A 16,224-nucleotide genomic window follows, 5' to 3' on the forward strand; every position below is an offset into this window, starting at 1 on the left:
GCCACAAACCAAATGGACCCTAATACTAAGGCTATGTTTGGTTTGAAGGAAAAAGTAAGGAAACTTTTACAAGTATTGTATAGGTTTCTCTACCTTTCCTTACATTTTCCTTCAAACCAAACCTAACCTAAAGGGATAAAAGACCCATGTGAATGGGAAACGATTACAACAATTAAGAATGCATATTATAACTAGTATATTAAAAGTTGGGCATTTGGTCTAGTGGTATGATTCTCGCTTTGGGTGCGAGAGGTCTCGAGTTCGATTCTCGGAATGCCCCCCCCCCTAAACTTTGGCCTGTTTTGGCCTTTTTCTGAATGACCAAAACAAATAAAATTCAATTATGAGGTCTGAATTTGTATCTCTTGGTCTATTTTGGTTTTTTCTTTATGACTAAAAAGAATAAAAAGAAATTGTGAGGTATGAATTTGGATCTACGAACATCGAAATACCATTGTAATAAGTTAATAACATGTTATCAACTCTTCGTATTTTATTGTAATTACTGTTTTGCAGGACCACTGCAGCTACATCACAACCTTTTACTTTATTGCCTTTCCTGCCTCGTGTTGCAGAAGGTTAAGGGAAAGCATTTTTCTTGGGTATAAATTCAAACTTATCCTGAGGTTTTAGCAATTGACTTAAATATATCCTAAGTTTAAAAATGGATTTAAACATACCTTGATTGATGGAAATGTTAAAAACTGTTTATATAAATCATGTGATTCATTTAAAATTTTAAAATCCTAATTTTGTTCCTCCATTAGTTGCCAATAGCTTAGAAGGTGTATAAACTTCTCAAAGAGACAAAGACCCAAATGCCAAAAAGAAAACATGCCATTAACATAGTATGTAAAATAGAGGTAATCCATCCATCTAAACTCTAGAAACAAGATATATATATACAAATCAACCAAGGCCATGAAGAAGGGATCCTTCCTTTCACCCATTGTCTATCTTTGGCCATTTTTGCCCTAATTTTTCCCACTTTTAAACCTCCCAACCCTAAGTTCCTCTCATCCTTGGGCATTTTTACTTCCCAACTTTAGGCCTATTAGACCATCCTCATCTAATACATTAACACTAAGAACAACTACGGCTCTATTATAAATCTTACATTATCTATATATATACTAAAGTAGTTGGGGTTACGTCTCATGGCCTTTGCTTTCTCTCTTACCCCAACAAAGAACTCTCGGCCCTTCTTTCAAATAACCTTCTTTGCTCTCTCATGAAGCCTTCTCATTAGTGTCCTCTCCCTCTCTCATTTTAACACTTCATCATGCCTGGCCCATCACTTAACATTTCACTAGGGCTGCACGGGTCAAGTTGTGTTGGTTTACTGAGGTTTTTCCAACCGACCCGACCTGGTCGGGTTACTTGAGATGAAAACCGAAACCGACCCAATGTTAAGCAAAACCGACCTGGTCGGTTTGAGTCGGGTTGGGTCGGTTTTGGCTCTAAGTTCATCCATGCCCCCCATGGCCACTAGTTTTCTGGAAATATATTTAAAATTGAAATATGTATTTTATATATATATATATATATATACATACAAATATATGGGAATATATATCTGACATATTTCATAATATATATTTTTTAGATATGGATATTGGAATATATATTTTCAGATATTTCAGTTTTTAGTTAAGTAGGAACTAAGTCGGTTCGGCTCCGATCGGTTTCGTCTTTCACACAAGAAAACCGAAACCGACCTGAACCATTGGTTTATGAATTTGTACAACTCGAAACTGACGGTGCTGATGAAAACCCAACCGACTCGGGTTGGGACGGTCTGGGTTGGTTGGCTTGGTCGGGTTGGGCCTTCTTATGAACAGCCCTACATTTCACACCCTACCTAGGCCTCTCACTTGGCCACGTGGCAAGAGAGTTTTCAAGAGAACTCTGTTTTTGCAAACTACCGTAACCTATTAGGAAACCACTTCTTATTGGTTTCATATCTTACCAAAGAAATTTCACTCTTCCCTTCATAAGTTACCTCTTCCCGACTCACATACGACTCGGTGTTCCCTTCTTATTGGTTTCGCATATGACGCCCTTGTCAAAATCTCTCCATTGCTTTCGTGAACTGATTCTCAAATGCATTGGTTTTGCAAGAAATATTGGATGCTGGCATTGTTCCAGCAACTGATGACTCTTTTTCGCCATCCAAACCCATTGACAATTGGTTCATGTTTCGCACTTAAGAACAAAAAATAGGGGAGCATTTTGACCCCTTAGTCTTAAACACCATCGACCATTCACATCCAAATGGGACGGTTTTGCAAGAATCATTGGTGGGCTTCCATCGTTTTGATGATTGGTCACTCATTTCTGTCATCCAAACCCACATACATATGCCTTATTTTATATTGTGGTCGAACAACCACTATACAGAACGAATATTGTAGACGGTAATCGGGTGAAGAAGACAACTCGATTCGGGTATGGGTCGGGTTTGTTAAATCCTACTAATGGACCGGCCCATTAACAATGTCAATAGCTACTACTTATTATTACTTAATTACTGCTTATTATTATTATTATTATTATTATTATTATTATTATTATTATTATTATTATTATTATTATTATTACAACAGATGGATTGACCCACTCAACGAAAGGTTGAATAAGTAAAGTAATTACATATGGATCGACCAATTAATTACCATTACAGTAATAATTGATTTTACCATTAATAATTGATTTAACACTGTTAATATTATAGACATTAAAATTTTCACGGGCTCCTAAATGGGCTCTCCCACAGTAACTCAATTGGGTGATGGCCTCAGTATGGGTGATTCAATTTGAACCATACCCCATACTCTCAAATATGTGCATGAGCTTAACATTTGGGCTTTCCTATTACAAATCCATTAGCATGGTGGAAGGATTCATGTGGGACCCGCTTTGAAGTCAAACTAAAATTCAAATTTGAATTACAAATCTTATTGATTTATGGAAATAATTCAACTAGAACCCATCTCAAGTCCCAAAGATGGAAATTTAGTCAATAATTAAAGAGAGAATAATTGATTAAAAATCATTCTCTCAACAAATGGTAAATTGCCACTTCATTTCTTTATGAAAGGTAATTAGAGCCAGTCAAATCTCTAGTCAATCAAAGTTGCAAGTTATATCTTCCCATAGATGGAAATTATCCAATGATTGAAGAGAGAATAGTGAATGATAAATTATTCTCTCCAAGAATGGTAATAATTACAATCTTTCACTCTCTAAAATGAGTAAGGAGAGCTAATCAAATCCATAACCAAGGGGATTAAGAGATTAGATTAGGAGATCTATAAATAGGGGTTCCCATCAAAAGGGAGGGGACTTTCGAAAAAGAAGAAATTAAGTGAAGTAAGAAGGCTCTTGGGAAGATGGCAAAACATACACCATCTTCTTGAGAGTAAAGCAATAACACTCTTGAAGTCTTGTAGAATCATTCTCTTGATAAAGCTTTCAAAGTCTAATTGAAGGAAAACATCATCATTTTCTAAAGTATGGGAGCACATCATCTCATCCTCGGCTTCAACTCAAATCCAAATCCTCAAGTTCCAAGAAGTAGTCTTGTAGAATCATTCTTTTAATCAAGCTTTCAAAGCCCAATTGAAGGAAGAAATCTCCATCAATTTTGAAGTACAGGAGCACGTTATCCGACCATTGTCTTCAACTCAAATCCAAATCCTCAAGTTGCAAGAAGCACCATCAAGAGAGAATCAAAGGTTCTATCTCTTTTGTAAAGTTTCAAATCCAAAGAGTTTGTGTCCCATTTATTTCAAATAATAAAAATCAATTTATTTGAATTTGTCTTCATTTTTCTTGTATTTGGATTTATACACGAAATCTTGTATCAATAAATTTTTGGCATGCTCGGTGGGACGCTCATTCCTCTCTCTCCTCTCTCTCTCTCTCTCTCTCTCTCTCCTTCTCTCTCTCTCAAGTTAACACTTAATTTGAAGTTATCATTTGATCAATGGCTTCAAAGAGGTCTTCTATAGCTATTGGCGGTAAGAAAAATGTTATGGATGGCCTTAACTCCACCTCTACAGGCACTAACTATACATGCCTAGCAACCCAAGGCAAGGTTAAGGTTGGAGTTTCCCAACCATTTGAGAGTACTTTTCTTGTAAATCAAGGAAAATCTACCCAAAGAAAACCATTCATTTCATTGGCTACACTCAAGTCCAACATAGGGGAGAAAAGTGCATCCCCAAGGCATGTTGCTTTGATAGGTGCTCAACCACAAAAAAAGACATATGTGTCTTTTGATAAACACTCTAGCATTGAATCAAGGCCAGGATCACCATCATAGGAAGGGTTTCAAAATCAAACTCTTTTTGAATCTTTGGGATATTCTACTATTATGCCTATCATGATGGCAGGGCTACTACAATTGAAAAACAAATTGCTGAAATGGCTATGACCATTGCAAAATTGACCAAGATGGTGGAAGAGAAGGATTTTCAAATCGCTTTTCTTATGAATAGGTTGGAACAAGCCCAAGGTGTAACATCTAGGCAAACACCTTTCCATGCACCTAGAGTCACTCTATAAGCAAATCATGTGCAAGACTTGTAAGAAAAATGTTCTTCCACATGACAACATATTTTAGTTGCATCCTTTTTTGTGCAACAACTCCAAAATATGATAGCAGATGCAATACAAGCTCAATATGGAGGGATTCCACAATGATCTATAGTCTGAACCATACCCTACACTGAGCATATAGACAACATGCCCATGCCTCTAGGATACATTTTAGTTACAAGTTCTAGTGTGGAGGGAAGGGCAATGACCCACTTTATTACATTTTTGACCCTACCTTGCCTTAACCATATAAATAATGGTTTTAGCAATAAGTTTTGTGTGTGTGTGTGTGGGGGGGGGGGGGGGGGGGGGGGGGGGAGGATCCCCCACCAATATACTTGGATCCGCCCTTGGGCCTACCCAAGCTACACTCCTAACTCCTTTTGCCTCATGTTCTTTCAACAAAGCATGTGCATTGCACGAGTCCCCACTAGTTATTTTTTGAAATAGAATGAATTATTATGGGTTTCTTATTCCATAATGACAACTAGGTTTGTTCACAAATAATGCTAAACCAACCAAATTGACCAATTTGGCCCAACCCAACCCGATTTGGCCAGTTTTTCTTCACCATCGGTCGGTTTCAGGTTATAAAGATGGGTAAAACCATAATTCAGTTTGGTTTCGGTTTCCACACATGAAAATCGGAACCGAGCCGAACTGAACCAAACCGAGTTATCTAACTATGTTATCTCTATCCTACTTCTTTCTAGTTACTTACTAACTTAGCTAGCTATTTTTTCAAATTGCCTAATGTCCTATCTCTATTTGGGTGACACCCTTACTTTTAATAGGGGGCCTTACCCAACTTTATTCATTGTAAGTTTAGTTAAATGAGAGGCCGAAATTCTTGCATGTCCTGCCCTCAACTATCAAAGTGGTCTCCCTAGATCAATGAAATATAGTAATGTGCTTCATCTGCAGCTAATAAATAACCCCACCCTTTCGGTTTTCGTGATTAGCCATGGATTCGATGGATGGTGTGCCATCTCCCTAACTATAGCTATCAGTTCCATACAGGGTAGGAATCAAGAAGTTGCAACATCGAATGCAAGGCCTCTATCTGTACACTCTTCTAACCCTAATGAATTGTTCCTTTTCATGATTATCCCTTGCAAGCATCGCAAGGTGTGAACATCCCAAATTGAAATTGGGCGTCACTTCATGGCCATGAGAGGAGCTGCCACCCATCAACAACTTGAACAATGGAGTGATGGGCTTCCCTTGTCTAAGAAACATAAAAAAATGACTCTCCCAATCTAAGGCAAAGACAAGACTCTTGGCACCAAAGGGAGGGAGAGGGAAGATGTTAGGCACCCTCTCACTTTTGAATGCCAACCAACATCCTAATAAAAAGAACCACTAAATTAATAGATGAATGGCTTTGTCCAATTCAACAAGGGTTTGTTATAGAGAGGATGTCCTGTCACATGGCTCAATCTTCTCTTTCCCTCTTTCCGGGTGTGGATAGCCTTTAAAGGAGCAAAGGGGTGAGTGTCTACACACTATACCCCCTCTTTATCCAATGCCTCCCACATTCCTATTTGAAGGAGAGAGAGATGAAGCCATGAGGAACACATCCCACCATGAGCTTCCCTTTAAATCGAATTCTTATGCCCCAAAATGATGAAATTCGAATAGGACACATGCATTAGTATGAAACATAATAAACAACACATATGATGGAGACATAAAACTAACAAACGTTTCATTCTTTGAACAAAAGAACAATGATAATTACCTACAAAAGACACAATGAAGCATGTATGATTTCAAGGAAGCATTAGAATGAATAGAAATACAGTCTAAGAAGTAACATCTATGAGAAAGCTCAATACACATTAATCTATATAAAAAAAAAAACAATGAAGTAGCTAGGCAATCACAAGGGAACCAAGCTCAAACTATCATCTTCATTCATCCTCAAGTAAAATAGTAAAAAAAAAGGTAAAAGAATAAAACAAACCATTAAAGTCAAGATAATGTGAATCACAAAAATTCGATCTAAACATTTTATTCATGTGAAAACATGAAAAATAACCAAAAACTAAAAAAAAATTGTTGTAAATCAGATTTAAAAAGTTAGGACTGCGTACCGTTCGTTGTAGCTTTTATTTTAAAGTAGTGGAAGTAAATGGGTGAGTGTTGATGGTTTGATCAAATGGGAAAGCTCTTAACTTGGTTGATGCCCAAGAAGCCCCAAAATGTTGCACCAAACTTGGTGGGAGGGAGAGGTTCAAGCTTGATGTCAAGTACGTCTTCCTCCTTTTCCCTCTCTCTTCTAGCCAAAATGACTTTAGTCCAAATTGTTTTGTATTTTTTTTGTTAGGAAAAGGAGATGGAGGAGAAGGGGAGGTGGAAATGGATTTGGATGGTTAAAGTTCCCTATGGGATGAGAGGAGGAAGAAGATTGAGTGTTGCAAGGTTGGGAGATGGAGAAGAGAGTGCCAAAGAGAATGGAAAAAGTGTTAGAGAGAAGGGAGAGTTTGGTGGTCTCTATGTTGTGAGAAGAGAGGAAGAAGAAGATGGGTCTCAGGTTGGTTGTGAGGGGGAAGATGTGAGTTCAGTGGCGAGAGAAAGGAGAGAAGAGAAGAGAGGGGAGTTTGGTGGTGCTGTGAGAAAGAGGAGGTTCAGTGTCCAGCCATGGAGGTTGGGGGTGAGATGAAGAAGAAGATGAGAGGGAGGATATCAATTCAGTGGTGAGGGAGCTAGGGAGAGAAGAGAGTTCTATTGGTTTTTAATTCAGTTTTACCTTGGTTTTCTTTGTTTATGTTATTTTTAAAACCGAATGGGGATAGGTCCGGTTTGGTTTGGTTCAGTTGGGATGGTTTAGTTTCATTAGAACTGAATTGGGTTTAGTTAAACTTGGACTGAATTTGGAGAGTTTTGGTTAGGGTTTAAGTGTGAGAGATTAGGGTTTTGGGCTTGGTTTTCGAAAGATATGGACGGTCAGGATTTTCTAAGGGATGGGAGGGCTCTCCCTTTGTCTCCCCCATTTATGGATAGAATTAGCGATGATTTAAATTTAAAGTTTAAATTTGAATTTCAAGAGGCTTTGACCAAAATTTGAGAGGGAATGGAGAGGGGGCTACTAGGGTTTTAGAATTTAGGGTTTTGGGGTGTGGAAGTGAGGGTTAGGTTGATCCTAGGGTGGAAGTAAAGGGGGGCTCAAATCTAGGGCTAGGATTGATTCTAGGTTTAGTTGGGGCTTTTGGTGATTTTTTAAAATATATAGGGTCCTAATTGAAAATTTGCAGGGGGCTTTTGCAATGAAAGGGCACGTCTAAGTGGTATGGTGTGCAGGATTCAAGGGCTGAGATTAAAACTCAAGATACTAGGGTTTTTCTTAACCAATGAGATCGCACAAATTGGAATCTTCGTATATGGGGAATTTTGCAAAGAAATTTTTTTAAGGGGGTTCTAAGGTGTTTGAAAAGGGAAATGGTGGGGCTTGATGGCCTTCGAGGGGTGTGTCAGAGTGAGAAATCATAATTTGGAGTATGTCAAGTAATGTGGGCCATTGAATCAGGATTTTTCTTGATATAAGGGTAAAGTGGTAATTTTGGGATCTAAAAATGGAGGGTTGATTCGGGTCGGGGTCTAGGATGGTAATGATGTGGTCTAGGTGTATCAGAGGGTGTACCGCAATGCATATCTTGAAATGAGAGAGACGGTCAATGACAACCATTGATTTGGAATCTTTATAGATGATGGGTAATTTTAAGGCTTGAAATTTAACAAATCGATGATCAAGAGGTTTTGATGGGGTTTAGAGGTGTTAGAAGATGTGTAATGATGGATATCTTTGATTTGGAGAGTGGTGGTCAACGAGGATCGTTAATTTGGAATCTTTTTGGATGAAGAGCAAAATGGGTATTTTGAGGTCTAAAGTTAAATGAATGGTTGATCGGGAAGTTGATGGAGGTTTCAGGGTCTTGAATGGAGTATTGCAATGAAGATATCAGATTAGGAGAATGATGGCTAATGAGGATCATCGATTTGGAATCTTTTGGATGAAGGCCAAAATGGACATTTTGAAGTTTGAAGTTGGGTGGATGGTTGATCGGGGAGTTGATGGAGGTTTTGGTGTATTGGATGGAGTATCGCGATGAAGATCTTTTATTTGGAGAATGATGGCCAATGAGGATCGTTGATTTGGAATCTTTTTTTATGAACGTGTAAAATGGTCATTTTGGGCTTAAAATTTGATGGACAAATGATCAGGGGTCTGAAGGTGGTTTTAGAAGATTTTAGGGTCTTAAATGGAGTGTATCGATGAAGATCTTGGATTTTTACAATGACGACCAATAAAATCAGTTGGTTTGGAATCTTTTTGGATGAGGGGTAAAATGGTCATTTTTTTTGTCTAAAATCTGGTGGATGGTTGATCGGGAAGTTGATGGAGATTTCAGGGTCTTGGATGAAGTATGTCGATGAAGATCTCGATCGGGAGAGCGATGGCTAATAATGATCATCAATTTGGAATCTTTTTGGGTAAGGGGCAAAATGGACATTTTGAGGTCTCGAGAGAGGTATCATGATTGAGATCTAAGATTTTGAGTGTAATGAACAACAAGAGTGGTTGATTTGGAATATTTACGTATGAAGGAAAAATATAGGGATTTTGAATCTAAAATTTGGGTGATAAATGTCTTGGAATATTTGGGGTCTAATGGGAGTGTCTGATGGTTTTGAGAGTGTTGGAATTTTGAGAATTTATGTCGTGGGTCTTTCGGTTAATGAGAAGGATCAAAATGAAATTGGCTTGATGGATGAGTAAATGGGGAATTTTAGGTTTAAGCTTGGTAAAGTGGCATGGATTTGAATTATAAGGTTGTAAAGAGGGTTTGGTCATGTCAAGGGTGTGTGGATCATAGGTTTTTTTTTTTGTTGGTCAAGAAGTATCATAGCGTGAGATGTGTCAAAATGGAATCTCTGATGGATGAATGGTGAGATCAAAGAATTTGCGGCTGAAATTTGGTGTGATTGGTTGTTTGAAGGTTTGGTTTTATGTGATGGGGTATGATTGGGTAATAGGTATGGTGATGTGGCATAATCGAGACCATTAAAAGGGAATCTTATGGATTTAACGGTGGATTTGAGGGTGTTTGAGTTGAAATTTGGTTTCTTGGGGTTTTGGCATATTCTACGGATGTTGGCAAGGTCTGATCGGGCATTTGAAGTATGAAAAGTGGGTTAAAAAGGGGACTGAGCAAAAATTGGGTGCTGACACAAGGCAAGCAGAATCCTTAGTCCCTACACCTTTAGAAAGATTGGATTCTTGCAGTTTTGGAAAGATTAAAAGAGAGGTTCTCTACTCTCTAAGGTTATCCTACTATCTTTTACACCAAATAGGCAAATAGGAGTCCTTTCTTTCTTAGACTAGAAGTTCTCTACTCTCTAAGCATTGCAAGTCCTAGTCTTCTTCCAAATTTTGTTGTTCTTTGACTCTTTTTATCCTTTACACCAAATAGGCAAATATGAGTCATTTCTTTCATAGACTAGAGGTTCTTTACTCTCTAAGCATTGCAAGTCCTAGTCTTCTTCCAAATTTTATTCTTCTTTGACTCTTTCTTTCCCGGTCTGCCTCCTCAAGGCTCAAGCACTCTCAAGATTTTTAAATTTCATCATCACTCATTCACTTGACTTTCCCATCTTCTCAAATCTCAACTCTCAAGACTCAAGCATCACCTTCACAGGTTAGTATTTTTTATTTAATATTTTTAAAATTTAATGCATGTCAAAAGTTGATATATTTTATTTGTATTTTGTTTAAGGTTTGAAAAAAAAAAATCTAGTTATTTATGATATATTTGCACAAAAAACTTCAGTTTTATATAAAAAGCCTAATCTATTTAAATATATATTTCGATTTTATATATATATATATATATATATATATATATATATATATATATATATATCATATTTAAAACTGTTAAATATAGATATTTCGGTTTTGCATAAAAACCAAAATATCTAACAATATATATTCTGAAAAAATATATGTCAAATATAAATATTTAAGTTTTAAATAGTAAATAAATATCTGAAAAAATATATATTTTGAAATATATCAGATATTTCCAGAAAAATATATTCCTATATATTTGTATATATATTTTGGTTTTAAATATATATTTCTGAAATATATATTTCAATTTTAAATATATATATATTATTTAATATTTTTAAAATTTAATGCATGTCAAAAGTTGATATGTTTTATTTGTATTTTGTTTAAGCTTTGAAAAAAAATCTGGTTATTTATGATATTTTTGCACAAAAAACTTCAGTTTTATATGAAAATCCTAATCTATTTAAATATATATTTCTATTTTAATTTAAATATATATATATATCTCATATTTAAAACTGTTAAATATAGATATTTCGGTTTTGCATAAAAACCAAAATATCTGAAAATATATATGTCAAATATAAATATTTAAGTTTTAAATAATAAATATTTATCTGAAAAAATATATATTTTGAAATATATCAGATATTTCCAGAAAAATATATTCCTATATATTTGTATATATATTTTCGTTTTAAATATATATTTCTGAAATATATATTTCAATTTAAAATATATATATATATATATATATATATATATTCCTAAAATGTATATTTCAGTTTTAAATATATTTCCAGAACCAACTCAAACTGATCCAAACCAACCATGTTGGTTTTGCTTAATAGATGGTCGATTTCTATTTACTCTTTAGGCAACTAGGATGAACATTTCTTGAAAATTCAGATCCAAACATGACATGGTATAGTTTACTATATTTGAAGAAATGTTGAAAAAAAAGTGTTCTTGAACATGAACTAAGAGCAAGTAATATGGTGTTTTGTTGAGATTTCTCTAATGATTGATTAAGTTAAAGTAAGTTTTGGGGCTCACAACAACCATTCATGGGATAAAACCATACTATTTGAAATGGAATAGCAACCAATAGAATCCAATAACAACAAAAATAAAGAAATCTAAGAAAAGACAAATAGAAATAAGCACCACCAAGAACTCAAAGGATTTATGTGGCTTGGCCTTAATGCCTATGTCTATAGAAGAAACGAAAACTGTTCTTCACTACAATGCTTTGTTTGTTTTTCATTATCTTAGTAACACAATTATTTGGGTAAGTTGTTATCGGGAAAATATTGCTTGAGAAAATTTCGGTGGCACTTCCACTTACCTGGGTAAAGAGTTTATCGGTAGATGATTATGTTTTTCATGGTGAGTAGGCAACTTACCCACACGTTGGGAATTTTCTTTTCCATGGGTTCCATTATAGTAGCATAGGAACACAAGTAAGTTGGTCAATTACTTGATTGACTAACTTACCCCCCCCACCCTCTGCAAGATATCAAAAAATGAATGAGGCCTAAAAGAAAATGAAAAATAGTATAGGTACCTTGTGTCTTGCAACCCAAACTAACCCTTAACTCTTGTACACCTATTCTTCATTTTCTCTATTAACTTGGGCAATAAAACAAGAAAAAAAACCAATTCTTACACCAAGATCATCATCTTTCTATCAACCTCTCTTTTTTATTCTCTCTAATAAGAAGATAGAGCAAAAACTCTATATCTATTCTAAACCCTATATATAAAAGGAACCTTTAATATATAAAACCCACCTTAACCTAAAGGAGGGATCACACTTATCGTTAGATTAAAATCTAATCAAATGGTTGAAAAATAAGACACAATCACAACAATTTCCACCTTCCCTTATTTTTCAACCACCTTGTAGATATTTCCTTTGTGCATTTACTTATTCATAAATATTGCTAATATCCATTGGCTTTGAAAAACTCACCATTTATACATAACATGAATCAGTCGGTCTTGGCTCCATCTGATTCAAACAAAATGGTCAATGCACATGTGTAGCTACATTCAATTTAACAGTCCTAATTACCTCCAAAGAAGGACCTCAATCCTCTTGTCTCCTATAGGAACATTCCTTTCACCATCTGTACCCTAGAAGCTTGTAGCACTTGTCTCCATTGTAATTTAAAAGAGACTCTTCGTGTGGCCACACTATCCCATCAAGGTCTTGGGAACCATCATACTCTTAACTAGATGATATATGCACTTACACTTTTCTCCTTTCATCAAGACTATACCATTGTGCTTGGTTTCCATAACCCTACCTACAACAATGACCTTACAACCCTTGGAGTTTAATCAACTAAGTGATATTAGATTCCTATACACTTTTGGGACATGTGCCACACCATCCAAAGTGTGAATTACTCCATCAAACATTTTGATTTTCATAATCTCAACATATGTGATGTCATACTTAGGTCCATCATCCAAGGAGAACACTCGTTTTCCCCTCTTAAAACATATTAGAATATTCCCTCCTAAAGTAAATATGCATAGAACACTTAGAATCTATAACCATTTGGATAAAAAATGCAAATACGTCCAGAGGTTGTGAGTATATCTCTACCATCATCCAATGCATTTGCTATACTTCCAGATTTATCCCTACTCTTTTCCATGCAAGATAGTCTTTTTTATGTAACCAAACTCCTTTCATTTGTAATATTATACCTTTCCCTTTTCCCTAACCTTAGATTCAGACCTATCACTCTTATATCCTTTGTCAAAAGACATTCATTTTTAATTTGTTCCTTGCATAACAATTGTAAAATCCTGTCCATTATCATACTTGGATTTCCTCATAACCTCATTAGAGAAGAGAGACATGGTAATTCCTTCCAAATTCATTGTATCTTTCTAGTACAACAACGTTGCCACTATGTTTTATAAAATCAATAAGTGAGGTAAAAAGTAAAAGGGCCTTGTCCTATTCCTCTACCATGATATCAATTTTTCCTAATTGATATAAGATACTATTAATCACATTTAAGTGTTTAGGCAATTCCCACCCTCCTCCATCTTCAATCCGCATAATTGTTACTTTATATATAACTTTGTTTTTAATTTCCCCAAATAAAGTTTTCAAGCTTTTTCAACAATTCCAATGTAGAATTTTTCTACATAAAGTTAAACACAATGTTATTAGAAGGGAGCAATTGAATCGAACTAACACACCTTGACTTGATGTCTTCCCAATCTGCATTCTTCATGTGTTTTAGCTTCCCATCATTTTCATTCAATGCTTTAACGTAACTAAGCCTCTTTGAACTACGATTCCTTTACCTTCATTTACTAGTATCTCTTTTACCTTCCTTTGCCATAGGATAAAACTGCTTTTGCCATATGACCTCTCACCTTATAAACACCAATTTGGGCACTTTGATGCCACTTTGTTGGGGTTTATAACAACCACCTGTAGGATAAACCTATTATGTATTTGAAACAAAATAGCAACCAAGAAAATTCAATAAGACAAATAGAAACAAGCACCACCAAGAATATAAAAGATTTACATAATTTGGCCTTACCACCTATATTTATAGGAGAGACAAAAATTGTTCTTAAGTATAAAAGAAAATGAGAAATAGCATAGGTACCAACTGGTTTGCAACCCAAACCAACCCTAACCCTTATATGCCCATTTTCCCTTTCCTCTTTCTCAACCTATACAATAAAACAAGAGAAAAACCTACTCTTACACCAAGAGCATCATATTTATCTCAACCTTTATTTTTTCCTCTCCAAAATAAAAAAGGAGATGTTCTAAATACATAAAAAAAGGCCTGTATGTTCTAAATACATACAAAAGAAACCTTTTATATGCAAAACCACACCTTAACCTAAAGGAGGGATCATACCACCATTAGATTAAACCCAATCCAATATTTGAAAAATAAGACAATTCCAATTACAAGGTTTTTAGAAATACACAAGGTATGCAATGTGAAAAGCAACCCACCCTTTTTGCATTTAAATTAGATATTTTCTCACTTGTTATGGCTATTCCTAATTCATATTTAGATTGACTTATGAATAAATTTCTTCCTTTCTACACATAAAATTGAGCAATAGCCAGTATGGAACTGATGGTATAATGCTCCTAGAAACCAAGATGACCATGTTATGGTATATGATATAAGACCTCCCACTACCTAGGGATACATAGCTCCTTTCTAGTATAATGTATTCCGATCATTAGTCATCATTTGCTTTTCTTTCCTTCGAAAGATGATAATGAATTAAAATGTCATATACCGAATATGGTATGCACTATAACTTAATGATGGATGCAGAGATAAACAAAACCAAATTATAAATTAGGATTCATGTAGCAGGCCCCATGCCCCATATAGTTTCCTAGTTAGGATAAGGCTTAGATGATGGCGATGGGGCAGGTTCAGGGAGGGGGTTTGTAAATTCTAGACCCTCATTCCATCTTGTACCCTCTCCAAAACCCGTAACGGCTTAGATTTCATAATCCAAACTCTCTCCACGCATGAAAATGTAAAACCCTCCTTGACCCTATCTTTCTCGCATTTGGAGGTGGGGTTGGTTGGATCCAGATCCACATCTAATTCTTTTTATTTTCTTTTAGATATAAGCAATAAACAAGAAAAATAACATAAAGATACACCAAATCTCCGATTATTTGATTGAAACATGTAGAAAACACATAAACTATTAATTATTCTTCTTAGAAGATTCAAAACTTTATTAAGTTCAACACATAATACATAAATTAATATGCTTTACAACAACAATTTAATTATATGCACTAGGCTATTTTAATAAATTTCAATATATGGGTAAGAAAAAGTTAGGTTTAGCCTAATATCATACCCTATTCACACGTGTATAGGTTATAAAATCCCAAAACTCGTCCCCACCCCAAAATCAGTTTTTTGAACAAAAAAACCCGCCTAGGGGAAATTACCTTCCCTACTCTTGGCACTCGGTTTTGGGCTTCGACAAATCTCTCTTGGTGGCATGCTTCTTGTCCACTAGCTTAGGCCTATCTTGGTTTCACTCTTTTTCCGAATAAAATATTGAGATGGGTTAGATATGCCCATTTCTAAAGTACATTATAGTCAATGCCCACTTTGGAACCAATGGCCCAAGATCTGTAGGCTTAGGTTAGTCCCTTGTAGGAATATTGTGACAACATACTCACATAGAACTATATAAGCAAGTAAGAATTTGAGGGTTCATTTGGCTCGTGATTGGAATCAGAATCATAATTAATATCTTATTTCTCTACTTGTTTGGTTCAGAAGTGAATTGGAATCCATCCCATAATATGCATGTCTCCCAAAGAAAGTTGATGTTAGGTAAAGAGAATAGGGTTTGGAGGGATTTTAACTCGCTTTTTTTTTTTTTTTTTATGTTTTTGCCGAATAGAATGAGATTCTCATTGCCAAGGGGGAGGCTGGATGACCATTCCTTCAAATGGGGAATATGGTGCAAATTGGGCGGGTTGGGCCGGGTTTATGAGATTCTCAAGCCTGATTTTTCCATCTCGAGTCCAACCCGCACTGTAATATGATGCACTCAGGTTGGGTTTGGGCCTGGGTCGGGCTCAGGTTGGTCAATGAACCCGCTCTAAAATTATACATGTACATACATATACGTAAATATGTATACTATGTATACATGTAAATATATATGCAAAATTTACATATATATAAATATGTATGGTTTGGCCAGGCTCGGGTTGG

General features: G+C 35.5%; 1 non-coding gene across 1 annotated transcript; it reads left to right on the top strand.

Annotated features, from left to right (window-relative positions):
- Positions 1–208: 208 nt before the first annotated feature.
- Positions 209–280, top strand: TRNAP-UGG (transfer RNA proline (anticodon UGG)). Its single transcript has one exon. It is a non-coding gene; the product is annotated as a tRNA-Pro (tRNA).
- Positions 281–16,224: the final 15,944 nt, after the last annotated feature.

This window comes from Nelumbo lutea, chromosome 1 (genome assembly GCF_056320005.1).
Source record: "Nelumbo lutea isolate HS-2025 chromosome 1, American lotus-T2T, whole genome shotgun sequence".
Taxonomy (NCBI): Eukaryota; Viridiplantae; Streptophyta; class Magnoliopsida; order Proteales; family Nelumbonaceae; genus Nelumbo; species Nelumbo lutea.